We start from the raw sequence: 8,406 nt of genomic DNA, 5'->3' as shown, positions 1-8,406 counted from the left end.
ATTGCTTGTGATAAGCATTGTACTTTTTAATGTTACATGATTCAATTAATATAATATATAGATAGTTGGGGTTTTTAGCGAGATGCTTTCCCCGGGACACATACTGTGTTTATGAGTTTGATTGATGCTTCTATGTGTGCCTGTGAATGTTTCTGCTTCTGTAAATTGATGATCAACATAGAGGATATTATGTATTATACATGTTCAGCTTATAATTGTATGATCAGGATAATCTCTGTTGAATATGTGTTAAATTATTCAAAATTTCTACATGGTATCAGAGCTAGATAATTGTAGAAAAAGTTTCTACATGGTATCAGAGCCCTTTGATTTGTAGGAAAATTTCTACAGGATATCAAAGTAAGGATTGATCATCAGATCTATTATTCAGGAAGTGTTTACATTTTATTTCTTCAAGCAGAGTTTGTAATCAGGCCAGGTAACCTCTGGGTTCATCCTTCTTTTGGAAGGTGAGATATCCGGTGAATGCCCATACAGTCGATCTCTGTACAAGAAATACTTTGTTCTCACGAATTTTAGATCGGAAGTGGTTGAGTTTTTGAGCTGGTGGAATTCGAATTTAATTCCAAAGCAAGAGATAAACTCAAAAACATTCAGTGTGAGAATGGAGACAGTATGCCCCAGTATCTCACGAAGTTCACCCAATCCCGGGATGAGCTGGGAAGTGTGGGGGTGACTGTCAGATGAGGATGGTGAGTCTAGCACTCCTTGACCTTCCTAAGAGTTGGCATAGCTACCAGGACTCGGTGAATGGAAGGGAGAAACTGCCAAATTGGGAACAACCATGGTCAGATTTGATGCAGGAGGAGATTAGACGGCGCACCAGAGACAGTTCTTCATCCATGCAGGATGAGGAGAACTATGCCTTAGCGAGTAAGGCGAAGAAGGGGAAGGGGAAGGTTTCTCTTTCTGAATCCAGTTCTTCCAATGATGGGAAGAAGGTTGACAAGTCGAAGGTGAGATGCTTTCATTGTCATGAGATTGGTTCACGGGTCAGGAACCTGTATGCTCTTGAGGTTCAAGATGCATGCAAAGCCTTGAGCAGCGAGGCAACTGATGGAGACTTGGTGGTTGAGAGGGAGCGTATATTACCTATCAACATGCAGAGCCAGAAGAAGTCTCAGACGATTGTGGAGGAGCCACGATTGGTGCAGCAACTTCAGGAGATTGTGGAGGAGCCACAACAGGGGAAGCTGAGAGGAGATCGAGTAGAGACATATACTCATCCAAATACCTCCAATAGGGGGAAACTTCGAGCCAAGTGGGCTGAGGTATCGCATGCAGCCATACCTCCAGGTAGGAGGTGGGGTGATGTGGATTGATCATCCCAAGGAGGAGGGGCAGGATCCTTGAGGTACCCAACCTCTTGGATGAGACCTTGCTACGGGAGCCCCAGATGTGTAGTAGCAGGAACTGACTGATTGGGTAGAGATAGATGCGGATGGAGCGGCAGAGAGAGCGACAATGCAGGGAATCCCAGGACAGTGCATAGCTAGCAGGTTGTAGCAATGTGAGAGGCACAAGTGTTTTGCACAGTGCTAGGTGGCACAGAGAGGTGTGCAATGGTGCGAGATGCATGGAGATGTTGCAGTAGCGCAGATGTCAGAGAGGGAGCACTTTTCAGCAGCAGGTAGAGCTTCAGCATCAGAGGATGTTTCTGGCCCAACAGGGAGGTCAGTTGGGAGGTGTAGTGCGGATGCAATGCTAGGAGATAGAACCAGCAGCAGCACGGATGCAGTCAGAGATCAAAGTGACAGAGGCTAGAGCAATCAGATACTGAAGAGCATAGAGATGCAGAGTTTCAGTCGACAGAGGCAATAGCAGTCAGAGACTTTGATGACAGAGCAAGTGGACCGGCCAGATGTGTTGCATGGAGAACATTCTAGAGTTACAGGATTGGGTTTGAGAGGAAGCCTTTCTTGTTGAGAGGGAGTGTTGAAAAGTGTGCAACAAGAAATCCTTGTTGAGAGTGCAACAAGATGATGGAGCTTAGTGAAAAGAGTCGCCTTCACTAAGTGGGCCTGCAGGCTATTTTTGGCGCAAGTCTATTTTTAGACTATGTCTATTTTTAGACATATGGATCATGTCTATGGATTGCAGGTTGCTGTTTATGGATGATTGTTCAAGTTGGGAAAAATAGATGGAATTCTATTTTTTATGAAAGTGTGAGTGATCACAGTGTGAGTGATCAAAGTCTATTTTTAGACTGGCTATCAAAAATAGAAAAGTCAAATATTATTGTCTCATAATAATATTTGGACTACAAACTTGATCTTATTCTCTTGGAGCACTTTAGTTTGAGCTACAGAGGTGGCACATGTAGCTGTCAGAAGGAAATACGCTTTTCTTATGAGTCAGTTGAGTTGTTGCATGCATGACTTCAGTTAGAACTCAATCAGTTGAGTTTGGTGGAGTTGATTGTGGAGTTGATGGAGTTGTGTTCAGTTTGACTTGGTTAAACTAGTTGTAGTTAGTCTAACTGCAGATAGACTAATGATGAGTTGTTAAACTAATTATTAACTCATGATGCAACTAATGAATACATCAGTTAACTCAGTTGCATGTCAGTGCATGTTCAGTTCAACAGGGACAGGTGGTAGAGAATCAGATTGCTATCAGTTGTGACTATAGTTGTGCACCAGATCTTGCACAATCAAGGGATTGAGTATGCCAATGAGTTTTCTCACGTATTTTCCCAGTATTGTAGCCTTTTCTCACGTCCAACAAAGTGTGAGTGATTATTTTGAGGTGAAATACGAGTTTGGGAAGCCATTCTCATCAGTTCTTGAGCAAGTATTGAGCAGTAGAGGCAGGCAAGCAGTGGAATAGATTTGGAGATCAGATCTGAGCTGTATAGTGTGTAACAGGTGGAGCTGGTACTGGATTGCTTGTGATAAGCATTGTACTTTGTAATGTTACATGATTCAATCAATATAATATAAAGATAGTTGGGGTTTTTAGTGAGATGCTTTCCCCGGGATACATACTGTGTTTATGAGTTTGATTGATGCTTCTATGTGTGCCTGCGAATGTTTTTGCTTCTGTAAATTGATGATCAACGTAGAGGAGATTATGTATTATACATGTTCCGCTTATAATTGTATGATCAGGATAATCTCTGTTGAATATGTGTTAAATTATTCAAAATTTCTACAAAGGAGTCACAATATAATCCAGCCGACCTAGAAATAATAATATAAAGCCACAAAAATAACAATAGAGTGATTCTATGGGCACATTAACATGGGGGAAATGGGGGCACAACAATATAAATAAGGGGTATAACTACAATAATAATGGGGTAATCACTAGTATTATAGGGACCCAACATGCCCCTCGCCTTCAAAAAGTGTTTTCCTCAATGCTTGAGTAGTTCTGGACACTTCTGCATAAAATTCTCATCCTCCCATGTGGAATCTTCAGCAAATAAGTTCTTCCACTTGATAAGGTACTCTGAAATTGATCGATTTTGTAGCTTTCGAGTTCTTATTTCTATAACTGCTTCCAGTTCCAATATAATTTTTCCTTCCTCGTCAAGTTCTGGCAATATTGTTTGAACTGGGAGCTTGTCGCCTATAACCTTCTTTAAGCATGAAACATGGAAAACTAGGTGCAATCGAGAAGCTGTAGGAAGCTCCAATTTGTATGCCATAGTACCAGTCTTTTACAACACCTTGTACGGACGATAATACTTTGGTGATAATTTATTATCCTTCTTATCTTGCTTGAGGGACATTTTCTTATATGGTTGTAGCCGTAGGAACACCCAATCACCTACATCAAAACTTCTTTCACTGCGATGTTGATCTGCCTGTTGTTTCATTCTATTTTGTGCCAACACGAGGTTATCCTTTAAGAGTTGGAGGACTTGTTGTTGATGTTCGATGTGATGTTCCACTACCTGAACCTTAGAATTTTCTCTTAAATATGATGTGATGGATGGTGGTTGATACCCATAAAGTGCCATAAATGGGGTCATTTTTGTTGCTGTATGAAAGGAAGTGTTATACCACCATTTAGCCAGAGGCAACCATTTGACCCATTGTGTCTGTTTATCATATACAAAGCAACGAAGATATCCTTCCAAACATTTTTTTACTATCTCAGTTTGCCAATCAGATCGAGGATGATAAGATGAGCTATGAGCTAACTGAGTACCAAGACAAGAAAATAATTCTGTCCAAAATTTTCCAATGAAAATGGGATCTCTGTCACTTACAATAATCTTTGGGTTTCCATGTAGCTTTTGAATTGTTTCCATAAATGTAGTAGAAACTATACTGGCTTTAAATGGATGTGATAATGCACAAAGGTGTGCATACTTGGTAGCCTTTGAAACTGTCTTTGCTTTGCATTGACAGAAGTAAACAAAAGCTACTTCAGTCAATCTTCATGCTAGTTTTAAGCTATAGATAGTGGTTCCAAAATTTGATCAGTTCCTTGCTAATTCTAGAAACATTCCCAGAAAAATACCAAAACAGTTCAGAAGCTGGCTCCCAAGAAGAATCTACAATATACAAGGTCAAATCCAGACCCAAATCCCCCAACTGCTTTTGAAAATCTGAACTTAATCCCAAAGATCCTTAGGAAGCAAGAGCAAAGAGAAGATTTTGCTGATTTGAGTCCTGAAGCAGCTCTCCCAAGTTGTGTTCCAACTCCTGTTAAGGTTTTATTTCGTTCAACCCCTACTTCCCCTTGTTCATCATCCACATCTCAAAGCACTCCATCCACACCTCCATTCACTGCACATACTACAAATACCACTACTGCTGTTCCAGTTACTTCTGTTATCCCTGTTATCCCTGTTGTTCCATTTATCCCCGTTGTCCCACTTATCCCTGCCAATATGGCTAATAGATATGCACCCCTGCAATTGCCTGCTAATCCTGGGGCTTTACCTCAGGAGTACCAATCTAAAATTACCTATTTTGACAGTACCGGTCCTTTCACAGCCCTTCAGCATACCAAAAAGATGCAAGACTATTTTGAAAACTACGAGATAGATGATGATAGCGTGAGAATGAGAATTTTTGTTCAAAGTTTAACCAGTGATGTAAGAACTTGGTTTAGATCACCTGCTACTAATTCCATAACTACTCCGGATGAGCTTTACCAATCCTTTACCAACAGATGGGAGAAAAGGAAAGACCCCTTGCACATACTAGCTGAATATGATACAATTAAAAGAGGTCCTCAAGAGATTGTTTTGGAGTACTGTGCAAGGTTCAACAATGTCTATAATGCAATACCACAGAACTTAAGACCCCCACCTGACCTTGCCTTGTATAAATTCCCTGATGGATTCGACCCAGATATGGCATACCAGTTAAAAGAAAGAGCTCCTCAGACCCTTGCAGATATGAAAAATGTTGTTGTCAGCATAGAGACAAACCTAATTGCCAAAAGAAACAGAGCTAGAATGGAAAGAAGAACCACCTTTAAGGAAGAACCCTCAGCCTTAGAACAAAAGCTTGATGCTATTATCAGTGGCATGCAAAGGCTGGGAGACAGAGTAGAAAGCGTTGAGAGGAGATCATCATGGGAAGGACAACAGTCCAATACCATAAGGAACCCAAATTTTAGGAAAACGCAGAACACAAATGTTGGCAGGTCAAGCCCAGATCATGACATAAGACCCCCTTTTCAAGATAACTATGTTGAAGGATCTACTTCTAGTGAATCCTTAGAAGACACTCATATGAACCTGATGGATCTAAAGGGTGAACAACAAACTTTCCTGAGCCAAGAAGACCAAGATGAGCATAACCTAAGTCAATTTAAGACTAAGTCTGGTGAGTCTTTTGATTTTAAACAAGGTTACGATACTGCTATGTATGAAGTACACAAACAATATAAGCTGAGAACTAGGACCATTGACATTTCTGAACCTAGCAAAGCAAAGGATGGCAAACAGCCTAACAAGATTAAGAGCAAGGCTGTCATAGCAGAACCAGCTAATACAACTGTCCCAAACCTGCATCAAGTGACTGTAGAAGACATTACAGAAGCGCAGCCTTCTGTAGATCAGCTTTTGCCACCTTCTTCCTCTGAGCAAAACTCGAACAGCGTTCCAAAAAGCCCTCCTGAAGTTGAAAAACCGCAAGCAATCAATTCCCATAACGCTGATAAACAAGAGCAAATAGCAGATAATTCAAATGAAACAGAAAAAACTGCCATTATCAACACCAAGACTCCATTGGAAAAGCCATTTAATTTAGAGGCAGAAATAGCTAAGTTGAAGATATCCATCCCCCTCTCAGAACTTGCCAAGCACGATGTATATAGGCAACAAATTCAAAGATCACTTCAAATCCCAGAGAATAAGGACGATGTAAATGTTCTGGATGATACCCCTGAACTGTTGTTTGGTCCAGAAGTTAATGGAAAATCAACATATGGACCTATTCCACCCTTTTATGTCAGTTTGCATATACATGACAAAGTTTTGCACAACGCTATGTTTGACTCAGGTGCATCACACAATCTTATGCCCAAAACAGTTATGGAAAAGCTGAACCTTGATATTACAAGACCCTACAAAGATTTGTACTCATTTGACTCAAGTCAAGTCAAGTGTTTAGGCCTCATCAAATACTTGTGTGTCTCCTTAGTTCAATACCCCAACAAGACCATCCTCATGGATGTGGTGGTGGCTGACATCCCACCAAAGTACGGTATGCTCCTATCAAGATCATGGGGAGCAAAGCTCCAAGGATCCCTTCAGTTAAACCTCTCCTATGCCACCATTTCAGTCTTTGGGCAACCAAAGAGACTGTACAGAGAAAAATTCATGAAATATGTGGTAAGAAGTGAGAGCAAGCCTGAAAATTTTCCCATTTACTCAATCCATTCTGATATGGATTCCTTTATTTTGTTTAATGATGATGCAAATTCTCCAACTGATGATGAGCCTTTGGCTCTAGAGCAACAAGCACACATCAATGAAGAATCAGTTGCACATACTGATGAAATTGTCAAAACAGTTAATGCAACCAGCATACAAGAAGAAACTCCCCAAACAGAAGTTTCAAATCTGCCTACTGCAAGAATGACTGAAACTCTCAGTACTAAACACAAGCAAGAAATCACATGGTATTTAGAGTTTGATGGCTCTGTCAACAAGTTAGGAGCAGGGGCAGGTGTATGGATTCACAATACACATAAGAATCATGCAGAAGGTCATGCCTACAGACTGAATTTCAAATGCACAAATAACGTGGCAGAGTATGAGGCTCTGCTTTTAGGCCTTAAACTGCTCAAAGCTCTAGGATCTGCAAAAGTGTCTATTTTAGGGGACTCTGACTTAATCATGCAACAGATGAAAGTTAATTTTGTAACCAATGACAATAGAATGAGGGCCTATAGGACTGCTGCCACTAATATACTCAATGCGTTCACAGAATTCAAGCTGACCAAGATTTCAAGAGAGCATAACATTCATGCACACAGCCTAGCCACCTTTGCTAGTACATGTAAGCTTCCTTTTGAGCCAAACCATCACTTTACTGCAGAAATAAAACATAGGCTTGCTGTCCCAAATAACGTTAAAGATTGGCAAGTTTTTGAAAATGACGCCCATATCAACAATTTCCTCACCCTTGAGCATGAGTTTTCGAATATTAACATTGACATGGATGCTATGAAGGATGCCCAATAGCAAACAAATGAAAACCAGCAGGCTGTAACAGCTACAACAGCCAAACAAATCCTAAACCCGACTGTTTTTTACAAAACAAACATAGAACAGCTGAAACAAATGCATTTGGAAGAAATTGCCAAAACAGAGGCAGAGATCATTGACTTAAAGGACAATTTTCTGCCTGCTGGCCTAACCCCATTAGAAGACATGTTTGACGCTAATGATGTTCCCAGAAAGCCAAAATTACAACCATTGAATGCTGCTATAGAAGAACACAACATTGGGACAGCAGAGAATCCCAAAATGATCAAATTGTCCAAAAATTTACCACCTGATCAAAAGCCTGAGTACATTGATTTGTTTAAATAGTTCCAAGATGTATTTGCTTGGAGTTATGAGGACTTGAAGTCCTATGACACTTCATAATTCAACACACGATTCCCTTAAAACCAAACCAGAAACCTTTCAAATAGAAACTTAGAAGAATTAACCCTATGCTTCTTCCCATGATTGAGAAGGAAGTAAAGAGGATGTTTGAAGCAGGCATAATAGCACCCATCAGATTTTCTGAATGGGTATCCAATCTTGTTCCCACAAGAAAGAAGACAGGTGAGATTAGACTTTGTGTAGATCTGAGAAATTTAAACCAAGTCTCCCTAAAAGACCACTATCCTTTGCCCAAGATGGATCACATCCTACAAAGAGTAGTGGGGTCATCTAGAATCTCTTTGCTAGATGGCTTTTCA

Source organism: Pinus tabuliformis, chromosome 3_1, assembly GCF_031772625.1.
Source record: "Pinus tabuliformis cultivar Carrire ecotype Pingquan chromosome 3_1, CPIR1, whole genome shotgun sequence".
In the NCBI taxonomy this organism is placed as follows: Eukaryota; Viridiplantae; Streptophyta; class Pinopsida; order Pinales; family Pinaceae; genus Pinus; species Pinus tabuliformis.
This window is presented reverse-complemented; position numbering follows the sequence as displayed.